This window comes from Mauremys mutica, chromosome 4 (assembly GCF_020497125.1).
Source record: "Mauremys mutica isolate MM-2020 ecotype Southern chromosome 4, ASM2049712v1, whole genome shotgun sequence".
Classification (NCBI taxonomy): domain Eukaryota; kingdom Metazoa; phylum Chordata; order Testudines; family Geoemydidae; genus Mauremys; species Mauremys mutica.
In genome coordinates this window covers 54,808,773-54,824,392 of record NC_059075.1, presented here as the reverse complement: position 1 = coordinate 54,824,392, position 15,620 = coordinate 54,808,773, and positions in this window count along the sequence as shown.

The following is a 15,620-nucleotide window of genomic DNA, read 5'->3' as shown; positions in this document are numbered from 1 at the left end:
ACTCCAGCTTGCAAAACATATTGGTATACAATAGAAAGTGCACCCACAGCCATCCCCACACCCTTTTCCTCCAGACACATCTCCCTCGGAGCTTCATTTCCAACCTCACTGCTTTTTTCATCGTAAGACAGTTTATTCACATTCATTTCCTTTCCTGGTAGTGCACAGACATCATGGTATCTGGGTTAATACAAAATGAGATATAGTTCTGATTGCCATTTGCATACTGGTGCAGATGATACTGTCAGGCATAATATCTCACTATCTCCAAGTGCCCATACATAAATGTTAAACAGGAGAGATACGAGGATGGAACACTAAGAAACCCTGCATGTGAGGCCCCCATCCTGTGAGACCACCCAGAGAAGAAATTAAGTCAACCATGTTAGCTCCCCAGCTTCCATGATATCTCATGGTGATTGATACCAAACAGTGACAAAAGACTAATCAAAACCAGCACAGATACTGTAGCTCAGTGCATTAGCAGGATGAGATCAGCAATCATAAATCATACCTTCACTTCACTAAAACGATGTTTAAATCCAGACTGGTAGGGCTGAGTATGCCACGATGCAATTAGATTGTTCCTGTGTCATTGTCTCACATAACAGTCCCTACACAAGATGATGAGTCACAGAAGGCCAATAACTGGCAAGATGGTTAACATAAAAAGTGGCTTCTTTGAGGAGAGGCTTTACCACCTCCTGGTTAACAGCAATTGGCATCTTGTTTTCACAAAGAGAAGCCATAAAAATCCTTGAGCTTCACTGGATGAAACTGGGCAATACTCAATCACAGAATACAGTGAGTTAGATTCTCTGCTGCATCCAGATTCTGCTGGACACACTGGAGGGGAGCGGGGGTGCATATCAGGGAGCTTGTTAGAGCTCCCTGCTTCTCAGCCTAGTCTCAGGCACAGGCTAGAAGAACATGCTAAGGATTGCTCCAAAATGCACCTTTATGCAATCCTCTCTTCCCCTCCACCTTCAACATACCCCCTGCAACTGGGATTGCAGGGAAGAAACCTTCAGAGCCAGCAGGGGACTCTCCAGCTTGAGATATATGACCAGCCTTTATTTTCTTTGCAAGCAGACAACCTGTCCAGTATTTTTATAACTAAGTGCTCTGATACTGCTCCATGATGTGGCTATCGCCCAAGTTGCTTAGACACATTCTCCCAAGAGTCCACCTGGCTGTGGGAGCTCTGGTTTCCTAGTTACACCTTTTGTGGACCATGTGCCAGGCCAAGCAAGGAACACAAGCTTAGCAAAGGAATTTCTTATACACACACACTTTACTCTTTTAAAAACACAAGAGTGTTACAGATCTATGGTAAACAACAAACTGCTGAACACAATCCTCACGGTCTGATCTCACCAGTCCTGTAATCCTACATTTGATATGAGTCCTTAGGCCACACAGCTATTCCAGCCTGCTTAGTCTGGTCTCCTTGTTTCTGGCATTGGTCAGCCTCTCTTTCTTAGAGAAGCACCCCTTTTAAAAAGTGACTCTGTCCCCAGTGTCCCCAGGTGCTGCAAGCTGAGAGGAGGTGCAAGCTCCAGCCATACTCCAGCCCTGTCTGCTTCTGTGTAGAAAGATGTTCAAAGTCAATGGTCCACTGATAGAAAACCCATTGTTCCTGTAGGAAACTGTTGTCCCTCGATTGCTCTCTCACAGTTTTTCAGACATGGTCTTTCCATTAAGTGTGAAGCCTCCGCTACAAGATGGATGCTATAATTCTCAATGAAGGTTACAATCACAAATGACATTTACAATACAAAATGGAATTCAAATTTGACGTAGATATATCCCCAAACTGTCATAGGGTGATGCCGAGGTATTTTTTCCCTTTCTTTTCTCAGCTGGCTTATCTTTGTTACAAGGACAAGCATCAGCTTTGCAGGTCACTGTTATTTACAAATTACCTGTGGCTGATGAAGTGACAAGAGGGGAGGCGGAAAACTCACTCTATGTCGGAGTGATTACAGCAAAGAAATTGATGGGTTTGCATGCTGTGGCACTGAATACTGCAAAAAATATCCACCAATATCAGTTCAGCTTTTTAAGTGAATTCTCTTGAATATATTAATAGATGCATAGATTTTAAGGCACAAAGCGACCATTAAGATTATCTAGTCTCACCCCTCTGTTCAGCAAAGGCCAGAGATTCTAGGAACAAGCCCAACAATTTATGGTTGAAGTAGAAAAAATCTTTCAGAAACATGTCCGTTTTTGAATTAAAGATTCCCGTGATGGAGAATTTACCACATTCCTTGATAATCTGTTCCAATGGTTAATTGCCTTCACTGTTAAAAATTTACATCTTATTTCCAGTTTGAAGTTTGCTGACTTCAGCTTCCAGCTACTGGATCTTGTTATGCCTTTGTCTGCTAGATTAAAGAGCCTTATAGTATCGGATGTGTTCTCCCTGTGTTGGTAATTATAGACCATAATCAAGTATTCTTTCCTCCTTTCTGTTAACTTCTGTGAATATTCCAGTGAACGAGTTTCCTGACAGGAATGTTACCTGAAACAGCAAGTTGTAAGCAAATATTGAAAAATGAAGTGAATTTCAGATTTACTGTGGCAAATAGTCACACCAGAAACCTGATTCAAAGAAATACGTTCAACCAATCAGGAAACAAAATCATACAATATGATCTGGAAGATGGAAATAAAGTCTGTCTCCTTAAATAATGTTGTTTTCCCTTCCATTCTGTCTAAATATTAAGTGGTTGTTTTAGGGTTACTGGTGTGCACAGCTGCCGGCATTTATTATTATTATATTAAGAAAAAAGAGCACTGAAATTTTCATTTTTGTTTTGCTTTAAAAATAGTAAAGAATTATGAGTTTAACAAATAGGAAAACTGTCTAGCATTACCTATCTTCACAATGTCTTTTTAAAATATAGTCAAATAGTTTCCATTAGGTTATCTTCTTTAAATGTTATTGTATGTTGTGTTTGTTTTTTGTAAATGGGGGAAGAAATAATTGTGCGGCTATTGAGAAATTGACTGTTCCAGGAGTCCTCCCGGATGGTAAATCAAAAAAGGTTTCCAAATGTGTTCTTTTTATATTATGGGATTATCCCTCCTCAAAAAAATCCTGTTCCTTTGATAAAATGGAAGTGGAAGAGCATGCAGAAAATGTAAAATAAAGAATGCTTGAGTCTGACTAAATCTTTTATTTCCAATGAATTGAAGATTTTAAAAAGTGCACAAAGATCTCTGCAGTCATGGTGGTATGAGGTTTAATTTCTCTTCAGCTATTGTTAATAGACAGCATTGTTGAAGATTGATGTTTATCAGCTAATAAATTCACAAGCATGCAACTTGGCCTATTCCCATAGTAGTATAGCTTACATTTGTATGCATTCATCAGCCCTTGAGTCTGCTTGTCTGGTAACAAGGTCTAGCTTTGCGTTCTCAAGATTTCCCCTTTCATACAGTGTGAGGTTCACTAAATTTTCCATCTTTTATTTATTATAGTGTCAGTCCTAGTCAGTTCACCTTGTAGTTGATATTTATTACGCTGAGTAATATGATGTCACGTTGCCTCTCCATATGGCCTTTGCTATTTCACAAAGAAAGTCAGCGCCAATCTCATCTGTATTATTATCAATGGGGAAAAAAAGTTCTCAGGTGCCTCAAGACAAAGAGAGAGAGAGAGTTCCCACTAGGAAATGCAATACAATTCTCAAGTGTTTACCTTGAAGATTATTTTGTAGTAAATATGAACGTTATCTATTCCACAGTCTGAGCCAATAAGAAAGCAAAATATCTGAATACGAAACATATCTAAAATAAAAATTAATCTGTGAGTTAACTGAGGTCATGTTGGTGACAGCAAGTATAATTTGAAGTATTAGTAAACTACATGCTTGATCCTGTATCCTTTTTGCTATCTAATGCTAATGAAAACAATGAGAGTCTCTTTGTGGCAGGACTACAGAAATTTGGCCCTTCAGCTGTTAACCTAAAGGACTGTGATTGTCTATTGTAATATAACGATTAATCATACTTTCTGAAAAATCAGATTTTGATTTTCTTTCGGGATATGCATTTTTCAAAGGACTTGTTTACACACAATAGTCTCTAAACTTATCCCCAGACAGGGCCTGGGGCTGCTAGCAAGTAGAGGTCCATTCTAGTGACCGGCAGGAGACAGTATTCACTCTTATAAATGGGCCTCTTTGAGTTTATTGTTGCATCTTGTGGACTCTGTAGTACTCCTGGAAGATTGCAGAGAATGATGGATTTCATACTGAACATCAACAATGAAGATTAGGGTTCCACAGGCCTAGTACCAGAATGCCCCCTTTTAGACTATACATCACGGGTTCTCAGACTTATGTAATGGGGACCCCTTTCACATACCAAGCCTCTGAGTGCGACCCCCCTTATACATTAAAAACACTTTTTTATATATTTAACACCATCACAAATGCTGGCGGCAAAGCAGGGTTTGGGGTGGAGCCTGACAGCTCGCGACCCCCATGTAATAACCTCACGACCCCCTGAGGGGACCCAACCCCCAGTTTGAGAATCCCTGCTATACATATTACTTATCCTATGGGTCTGCTCATCAGCTTTTCAGTCCTGCAGAATGTCTTCTTGGTGGCCTTTTTGCATTGTCCTTATGCCCAATACACCCCACATGACTCTGGCGAGCAGGCTGTTCCAAATCATTTCCATCTGCCAGGACATTCTCCCTCCTGATGACATATCAGCTTCCATTCAGGAAAGAGAAGAGCAACAGATTCACTCAGACAGATTAATCAGCCTGCCTACCCTCTGCTTAACTATGATTGCTCAGCTGATTCATCACATAATGTAATGTTTGTTCTTTAAAAAAATCAGTTTGGTTTTTCTGTGTATCTGTATTATTACCCCAGATCAAAAATATGCAGTCAAAAAAAAAATAGTTCAAACACTCTGCTATCCCAAAGGAAAAAATCAGCAGCTAAATGTATCCCCTTGCATTTTAATTGTTCAGGAACAAAATCTCACAAACCTTACATAAAATAGTTAAATATATTGAAACTGTGTCAAAAATAATAAAGTTATGGCCTGCATTGTGCACAATTATACAATTGCATGTGTACAAGTGTGTATGTCAATACGTGTTTAATTTTCATATGCAGTTACCATGATTGCATGTGCAGTTGCATCTCTTGTACATATAGATGACCTATTAGATGTATAATTGGTCAGCTGCACATAAAATTGCTGCAGTTGTGCTTACATTTTTATTCCAGTTTAGGCCTAACTGTGTGACAAATCAGAAACATGCACAACAGGCCAGGAAAAATTATTCAGTGAGGGATTCAATACTTTGTGAATAAATCGAGAACTTGAGATCAAACAGAAAAGCTATTCTGCCTAAACATAACTAGTCAAACATTGATTTAATGGGACAGCACAGGATGTAAGTCAGTGTGAGGTTGTCTGAGTCTTTTCATCTCTCAAATATGTCACAACCAGGAGCCCCTACACGCCAAGCTTGCCCCCTAAAGGATTACAACTGCATGCTGTGGCACTCCCTCCTGTTCTGCATTGTGGAGCACAGTGGGGATAGCTTTTATTCCTAGAATGTTGCGTCTCAGCAGGTAGTGCCTAGCAGCCTTGAGCTCAGGAGCTCACTGACTGCGGCAGGAAGTTGAAAGAAAGCATGGCGTTTCTTGGCTCTGCAAGATAAGCCCTCCTAGCAAATACATGGGGCTTTCAGAACTGGCTACTTCATGGCTCTAACAACAGAGTCAGATACCACCTGGAGTTTTCTGATGGGTGTAATTAGACAGGCAGGTTTCTTCTCCACCCTCCTTCCATTTGTTTAGCAATCACAATCCAATACTGCAACTTTACTGTCAATTAGAGTGGGCTGAAAATTTTCTGATGGAATATTTGTCCATCAGAAAATGCTGTTTCATTTAAATTTAAACTTTCCATGGGAATGTCAGTTTTGACAAACTTTAATTTAAAAAAATTGAAAAAAAGCTTTTCTATAAGTTTAAAACACTCTGTTTTGTACTTATTGGAATGGAAACTTTCGAGTTTTCATTTCAGAAATTAGTTTTTGGTTTAAAATTTATTTTATATTATAATATAACATTTTTTAAAAAGATAATATTGGAATGAAATATTAACATTGTATTGAAACAGAACATTTCAACTGGCCCAAAATAATGTTTTTTTCAAAAATTTTATTTGTTAGGAAATTATAAAAAAAAATTGTCCCAATCTGGAACAAAGCCAATTTTCTAAATCTTAGAATTTCCCACAAAATGGAAATGCTGAGTTTTGACCAGCTCTAGTTTCTATGTGTGTGAGTGCTACATGAGTCCTCCCACATATGCAGTTTCATAGAACCTCCAACAAAGCACTACATGAGCCAAGGATCTCCCCTCAAAGCCTTTGCTAGGTGAAAACATCAGGAAATCTCTGACATCCCTGATTCCTCTAGCAAGATATGGAAATAGAAAACAACTCCCAGATGATGACTTCCATAGCTTACACAGAAAATCCAGTGTAAAACCAGAGGATCCAGGAATGGAGAGGCCCATCTGACCAGTTAGAAATACTTTCTTTCATGTCCTAAAATGACAGATGGTAACTGTAAATGTTTAACTGTGAAAATAATTAACCATTGGAACAATTTACCAAGGGTCATGGTAGATTCTCCATCACTGACCATTTTTAAATCAAGATTGGATGTTTTTCTGAAAGTCATGCTGTAGGAATTATTTTGGGGAGTTCTTTGCCCTATGTGATACAGGAGTTCAGACTATGATCATAGTGCTCCATTCTGGCCTTGGAATCTATGAATCTATGAATTGTGAGACTTATCTCGCAGACAGGAAATTAGCAGGTAAACCAAATGAATATGTCTAGCAATAGTAAGAGCTGTGAACTCTTGGTGTAAGGATAGATAAAAGAAAGATGAAGGGAACTGTGTAGCACCCTTCCACTAACTGTACCTTTTGGCCAGAACCTCAACTTTACTCCACACCCTCTGCACCAGTCTGACATCTAGCTTCACCCTTCTTTCTTGCATGCACTGGATAGTGTATGAAAAATATCAAAAGAATCAGTCTCCTTCCCTTTCAGTTCCAGATACCTGCCCCTTTGACAGTAGCTGTGGAACACACTGATTTATCATCCTCTTTTTTTTCAAGATGGACCATGGCCAGGTCAGGAAAAACTGAGGAAAACCAGCAATGACAGTTCTGGAGGGCAACCATGGGAAATTTGACATCTTGATAGTACTTACGAAGCCAGATCTGTTCAATAAACCACCTGTAGTATTTTTAAAATTGGTTTGTATGTCACCCAATATTTTAAGTCCAATTCCTGGTTCCTTTGTGTTATATTATTGGGTATTTTTCTGTTTCTTCAACATTTAAAGAAATAATAATAGAAACCCTTTAAATTTCACCCAAAGACCACTTACTTTGACATGTGGCATTCATGTTTTATGAATAATTTCTAATGCATTTCCTGTTTTTCCGATTAAATCTGTGCCAGAAACATTTTGGGAGAGTAAAGTACTGTGGGCATTTGACAGTAATCCATATTTTTTAACATAATTGTTACCATAGATCGGATAGCCTTAAAATGCAGGTAACTTTCATTACCCATGAATAAGTTCCCTTTGGTTGATGTTTCATTTTTTGCACACCTCTATTTCAAATACTGATATAATATCATCTAAAATTATGGTTCCTATTTACATTCAAGCTACTAATCAAACATGGTTCCACAGACAACAGTAATTAGTGGTGTTGCCCAATTAGAGATGAAAAAATATCTTGTTGGCTTCCACAGTAAGTGATATTTGATGGGCAGCTTGAATTAAGTTGCATTTTGAAGGCTTTCACGTTTTCAAAAAATCCACAGCAACTAAATGGAGTATCAGTGAGAATGCAGCCTTTTACATTTGAGAATTTGAGACAGAAGGATTTAAAACATGCATTATCAGATATTACCTGGTTCTTGCTCCATCTGAAAATGCCTTCTTAGCAGCCAGTCTCTCAATGGTACTCTTAGAAATACTACCCATGGATGGAACAAAGAATGGCAGTTCAGAAATGACATTACAGTAATATCAAGGGGGCTTTCCATATCACTGACCAGAAATTGAGGACAAGTGACAGAAAGGGACTCCCCAGAGAATCCATCTCAGGTATTACATGAACACCAAAGTATGCTGGTACAAGAATCTTTGGGAGGTATAATTAGTTGCAAGTAGGGGCTGAGCCATGCCTGGTCTGTTCAATAAATCTGCTGAATATCAATGCTCAATGCTAATACTGAACTCCAGTGTGTTAAAGCAATACCATTAAGTGACACAACTCATTTCCAGATGAAAAAATTGTACCTGGTATTACAGGGATAATGAGAAAAAAAAGACATGTTTTTCTCTAATGTTTGTTTGTTTTCTTTGTGCAATTGTGACTTGCTGTGTTTACAAACCTCACAAGACTTGGTGTATTTCTAAAAGCCCAGCTCTTTGAGACATGTAGTCACATGACAATCTTAGCTTCCATTAAAAAAAAAAAAGGTTTCTGGCCACTTTGGTTGTGGGGAAAAGCTTGAAAACATGAATCTTAAAGGCTGAAAAAACAGAAGGCAAATAATATGACGTGGAATTTATTATTTTTTTAAAATCTCATGATTTTAAACCATTCTTGTGATTTTTCTAGGGCTTCGAATCAAACATTTAGGGTTCACAATGCTGATGTCTACACTAGTGAGCTTACAGCAGCACATCTGTACCAATGCAGCTACACTGCTGTAAGATCAGTTGTGTAGCTGCTCTATGCCAACGGGAGAGAGTCTCCCGTCAACATAATAAAACCACCCCAATGAGTAGCAGTAGCTATATTGGCGGGACAAGCTCTCCTGCTAGCATAGCGCTGTGCACACTGCCACTTATGCTGGCAAAATTTATGTCACTCAGGGGTGTGCTTTTTCACACCCCTTAGCAACATAAGTTTTGCCGACATAAGTGGTAGTGTAGACATGGCCTTAGTTACACTTTTTTGTTAATGGCCATTGATGCTTCCTTTCCCTTGCATTAGCATGATGACATCACTCTCCTAAATTGCACTGGGGAAAAGAATCCGCATCCACACTCTCCCTCAAGGCATCCCAGGAGGATGCTGACCACTAACAGCATCTGTGGACCTGAAACTGAACATATGCTGGGAGGCAGGTGCACAAGCAGGAAGTGGTGGAGGAGGACTTGGTTTGAGCGTGTTTGGGTGTGTAGCTCTGAGGCCTGCTGAAAAGATCCTTCTAAACATCAACAAGGGAGAAATACATAATTTACATGAATTAAAAAGGTAGGCCATACTACAAAAAGTGCTATATCAGAAAACTAAATTTTAAAAAAAAATCAATGTTAAAAAAATGAAGGTGACAGTGGTATTTGAATTAATCTGGGACACAAAAATTAAGATATTGGAAATACGAGTTTCTGGCAATTTCACACCATTCCAGCAGATACTATTCCTAAAAAATGATATTTTACATAATGCTAGGATAATGGAAAGGAAATAGGGTTGCTTCTGCAAAGCAGAATGTTGCCGAATTCCTTTTCTGTCCTTGATTTAACAGGTACTAATTTTTGGGATTAATATCCACAATGGGCCCATTTATGCAGCAGCTGCATCCATACAAATCCAACTGAAGACACTACACTCTGGGCCCATTATAGCAATTTTCAAATAATGCCCCCAGAGTATTCTCTAATACCTAGCTCCTTATCCATGTATATTATAGGGTCTCTTATGAACAGCTCTTAGGCCCTGATTCAGCAAAGCATTTAAGCATATTCCTAACTTTAAGCATGTGAATAGTTCCATTAAAGGCACATGTTTAAGTCTTTTGCTGTACTGGGCCTTATCTGAGCTACATGACCACAAAGCTATGCTGAGTGGCTCTACTTTGGATACACTGTAAATGCCAATGTGAATGTACTGTTGAAACTGAGGGTATGACTACTTGGGGACAGTCGAAATGTCTGCACTAGAAACACTATAGCTGCAGAGTTATAGTGTAGACACTTACTTCAGCAACAGAAGGGGTTCTTTCATTGCTGTAGTAAATCCACCTTGTTGAGGGGCAGTAGCTAGGTCAATGGAAGAATTCTTCTGTCAACCTAGCAGTGTCTACACCGGGGCTTAGGCTGGCTTAATTACATCACACAGGGTATGAAAATTTTCTCTGTAGTGTTGGCCTGCCCTCAGAAAAGTTAAGCCGAGTTAAAGGTGTGCATTTTAAGGGTATTGATTAAAGCACAAGAAACCCTGAGTGGATGTCCTCATTCAGAAATGGCTTTGGTGCTAAAGCAAACTAAGGCCACTTTACTTCTAAATGAAAACATTCACACAGGTGTTAATGCATTTTAACTAATGCCCTTAAAATTCGCACCCTTAGTTAACTTTCCAGAGTGTCCTCATGTAGACATGCCCTGAGTTCACATAAAAGAGTACATCCTTCACAGAATGGATACATGAACTATTGCAGGTTCACAGTTGATGCCACTTACTGAGATGGACATGGAGATGAAGGTTTCCTTACCAACTTTTTGTAAGTTCACGTTTGTAGTTCACAAATCACAAATCCACATCACATCAGACCTATGAAACTTTGATTTCTTTATTAATTCTTTACATTATTCGGAATAAGACTCTCTTTTAAGGAAAGTACTACTATACTGTACTGTGTTTCTTATTGACTGGACAAAACACTATTAATTCCAGTGGATTCCTTTTGACATAAAAATGGATTTGCACTGAAGGGCAAACACCACCTTCATATGCATCAAGACTACATTACAATCTAATCCATCACATTATACATTTATAGGTGTCTACCATTCCTAGATTGCTGAAACATTCTGCCATTAAAAAATGTCCAGGTAAAAAGCTGGTTTAAATTTCATCAATTTTCACTTGCAGAGATGAGCATGAGCTTCAGCAGCAGCTGTCCTCTTGGAACATTAATATGTAGGTAAGATATTGTGAAAATGACATGAGCAGCAGTTTCCCCTTGATCTTTTCTATAGTTCTCTGCTACCAATTGAGCTTTAGAATCAGCGAGTTTGTACATAATATTCAATTCTTATAAAAGTTTTCCAGTGTTTAATAATTAGTGAATAAAATCTCTATCTTAATTCCTAGTGGAAGAACATGTGCATAGCTGTATTCCCAGCTGAGGCCAATGACTCAGTGGATGGTACAGAATCAGCCGCAAAGTTTCAGTGTGTATGAAAATTAGTCAGTTTTCCATGCAGTGTGGGTGGATGCATGCCCATAACTCCAATTATTTGTTAATGGGCTTTCTATGAGTGTCTCCCACTTATCCTTTAGAACATTAACCCTCTACTGTCTTATCATAAAAATCTGTTTTATTTATTTTTTACTAAAATGAACAGTAACTGTTGCATATAAAGAACATTCCTGATGGTGGGGCATGAACCTGAGATTGGCTTCACAGCCTTTGCAGCTGGTTCTGCAGCAGTGTTTTCCATCTGGTATAATTAGAATTACCACCTCCTAATATGTGAAGAAAATAGAAAGAGCAAGGAGTTTTACAATGCCAGAAACAGCATTACATAACAAGGGAGTGGGTAATATTTGAAATTAAGGTAACATACAGGCTGCTACATAAAATGTGTTGTACTATACCTGAGCTATCTAAAAAAACCTCCACCTTTTTGTACTCCAGTTCAAAGTGGTTTGTAATAGCTTGCTATATCATGTATGAAGACTCGTGTGTGTGTGTCTTTTTCACATGCTACAATTCGTTTCCTCTGATTTGCTAGAAAAATGCACTAATCAGATATTAACTATTATTATTTATTATAGAATATGAGCATGTTATCATAAAGTTTTGCTAAGTGTGTGTCAGTGGGAATATATAAAGTCAGAGGGAATATATACTCTGAATTTTGTTGGTGATGAATAACATCATGATGATAATAATATAAATGCCATCCACCCACATCAGAGATCTTGGGAGATCTTGATGGGACCAGCGGTGAAAGGGAGACACTAATCAAGGGACAATAGGAAGCTCCACCCCCAGCGAGTCTCTGGCATTCATTGACCAGCTGGGGGAGAGAAGGGTGCTGATTGACCAGAGTTCCCCAGCTCCCAGAATTTAGTCCAGTTCAGCAGCCATGTGGAGCCTCTTTTAGCTCTGTTCCAGCAGCCCCACCCTACCCACCCAAAGTAGGAATGGGATCTAGGGCTGACAGATGTTGCAGGTCTAGCCAATTCCTATTTAGGGGATCAGGGAGGAATTTTTTTTCCATGGGCCACTTGGCAGAGGACCAGAGAATTTTTGTGCCTTCCTCACAGCACCTTCAAGCCGCAGTGGGTTGAGTAGGTATGCACTTACTGCCTAACTGAGATAATAGAGTGGAGTTGTTTCTGTGGTGCAACTTGTGGCTGGTTTCCTGTGTGGTTAGGAGAATAAAATGAACAGTTCCTAGAGGCAAAAGACTTGGGACTTTGGTACGGCGTCTTGAGTTCATGTGATAGGGTCAGAGCTTGTGGCCTTTGTGGGCTGAAGTCAGACCTTGTGTTTCTCGTGGGATGATATTCCCACCCTTTTGCACCCTCTGTTCCCCTCAGCCGGGGGGAAGGTAGTAGCACTCAGAGAGAGCTTATTCTTGGGGGATAGGCTGAGAAGAGCCTACCTTGCATATATGGTATGGAAGCTCTGTAACCCTAGCACCAGTTGTGGATTATATGGTAAGTAGCCCTGCAACCCATGCACTGGAACCAATGAAATGCCTGATATAGGAGAGTATGGGCAATGGGCTGGTAGCACCCCTCCCTGTGTAAAAGTTTAATAAAAGTTATGGCTTTCTGCTTAATTTCATGCATGCATTTGTCCTCATTGTGCTGCTATGTCAACATCAAATAATACTTAGTGCTCTTAGAGTGCTTTTTATCTTCAAAGTGCTATCAAAGCATTACTCATTAAGGCAATAAAAATCACAGCCTTTCCATTGCATTACCATAGAGCATCATTCTCTCCTATGTAGGAATAATGCATAGAGAGGAGAGAGTTTCATTTATAGAAGTGTCCTAGGAATTCTTCCATTGGGGGTGTGGTTTCCTCTCTCTTCCTGTTCCTTTCCCACAGAAGAAGCAAGGGATTCAGATCAGAAAACCTGCTGATCTCTGGGTTCTGCAGTGAAAAAGAGGCATCCATGTGGAGACCTGTGACTGCATTACGGCCTTGCAGCACTTTTAGCTCTACAGTACCACAGTGGATAAACTTCCCCCCTTGATATCCCTGGAGCCCCTAAACAGTATGTAGTGACAAGCCAGTGGATGTATTAAGATACTTTTTTGCTTCTTCCCACAATTTTGTGCGATACAATTACGGGGGGAGCCTACCCAGCTCCTTCAGTAGCCCCTTCTTGCCCCCAGCCTGCCTAGGTCCCATGCCCTCGAAGGGAGGGATAGGCCATAGAGGCTGAACTCCTTTCTACAGGTGCAAGCCCCTTCCTTTGTGTATAACTGATGTGGGTGCAAAGTGTCCATAATTTATGTGCATAATAAGGATCAATAGACTGAAAACTTAAACTTGTGTTCATTACATGAATTGTATAATGGCATAGTAAGGAAAAGGTGCAAAGAACAAAGATGGAAAATCATGAAACTTAGAGCAAGCAACTATCGTTAGGGTTTTTGTTTTTGTTTTGTTTTAACATTAGTAAATCTGTGTTAACACTTCTGGCTTACAGGTATTGCTGATGTCTCTAAAAGCTAAGAGAAATTGATGAGGACAACTTGCGTATTTTCAGGACATTGTGGTCCAGATCCTCAACTTCCCTGAATTGACAACTCCCTTCACTTCAGTGGGGCTCTGTTAATTTAGACCAGCTAGAGCTGGTGCTATATGTAGTATATCAGCTTTTAGGAACAAATTCTTCCCTCGGATATCTATTGGAAACCCTTACTAACCATTACAAGGAAGTCTATGCAAGCATCTGAGAATAGAATGTGGCTGAAAAATTGGCAGCACCCATATAAAAACACAGATATGATGTGGAATACACTCATACAAAACAAGTACCAGTGTTTGCTTTCAGAGGCAGAAATGGTAGTTTTTTTGCCTGCACAGACTACTTTTCATTTTTGAGGGGAAAAAAGTGAGGAAAGAAGGAATACCTTTTCACCCATTCATTTTGAAATATGTGATTTTTCACCAGTCATGAGAATTTTCTCATAGTGATCCAGTGTTGAGCTCATCTTACCTTTCTCTTTAGCAGTTAGTATTAGAAAGCAGGATTTTGGAGGGTGGAGTTGGATATGGCAGCACATACTTCTGATTTGGGACTCATTCGTGCCACACTGAAATCAATGACAAACTTCTACTGACTTCTTTAGGGCACAATTGTATCTATACTTTGCATTTACTGGAACAAATTCTGTGCAGCTATAAATGGATGCAGCTCTAGTCAGGGTTGCCAACTCTCATGATTTTGTCACGAGCCTCATGATAATTATTGTTTTCCTTAAAGCCCCAGCTCCTGGAGTCAAGTGGAGATGTGATGATTTCAGTCTTCATTCTTAAAGAAAAAGTAAGTTTCTAGCCCACGTGGCTGTGGAGAAAGCTTCAAAATGTGACCCCAACATACCCTTAAGGCTCAAAAAGTAAGGCAAATAAAAATACCACCAAATCTATTATTTTTACATAATCTCATGATTTTAAAACCAATCTCATGATTTTGGGTGAGCCTGACTCATGATTTTTGAACATTTGAGGTTGGCAATACTGCTATTTACCCCTAACTGAAACTCCATCTGTGCAAACTGTGGCTTTCCTTATTTATAATGGGGATTTGCATGCTTCCATGTTCCATCAGTTTAGGTGGGAAACTCAAATCAGGCTGCATGAATATCCCATTCTAATCATTGCAAGATGATGAGTCTTTGCATCATTTACCAGTGGGTACAGTGGAGGGTGGTGAGAGAAAGGAGAGTTGAATATGTAATATGATGCTCTTTGAAAATAATTCAGAAAGACAGAGAACTTGTGAAACCCACCTGTTCCTGGGCAACAGGGAATGGTGATGGAAAATATGTGTAATGAGATGTGGAAACAATACAATCAACAAAATTATTTTTTGTCTGTACTTTATTTTGGACAGAAGTTATGAAAGAGAATACAGTTACTGTGACAACACAGTATATTATATGTAGATTATACCAAATTACTGCAAACTATTGAAAGAGGCACTGTAACAAGGAGCTTTTCAGTGCTCTCCAGTGTATATTGGATTTCATTGTGTCATATAACCCAGCATAACCTGATGGTAATTTTTAAATAGTCCTTTTGGATTAGGTAGTAGTAGCAGACAGCAGTAGGATTTTAAACACCTGACATCATTGACTGGCAGCAATTAGAAAAGAATTTTCAGAAAAAGACTGTGTCCAGCTTTAGATGTGTACATCTTGGAGCTCATTAATTTCTGCTCAAGTTGCAACCTTAAAAGGTATAAGCTTGTACGAAGCAGAAAGAATTCTGTTCAGCACACCCCGCCAAAATACAACAGACTGAACAGGAAAGCACCAAGATTTTTTAGATGCATA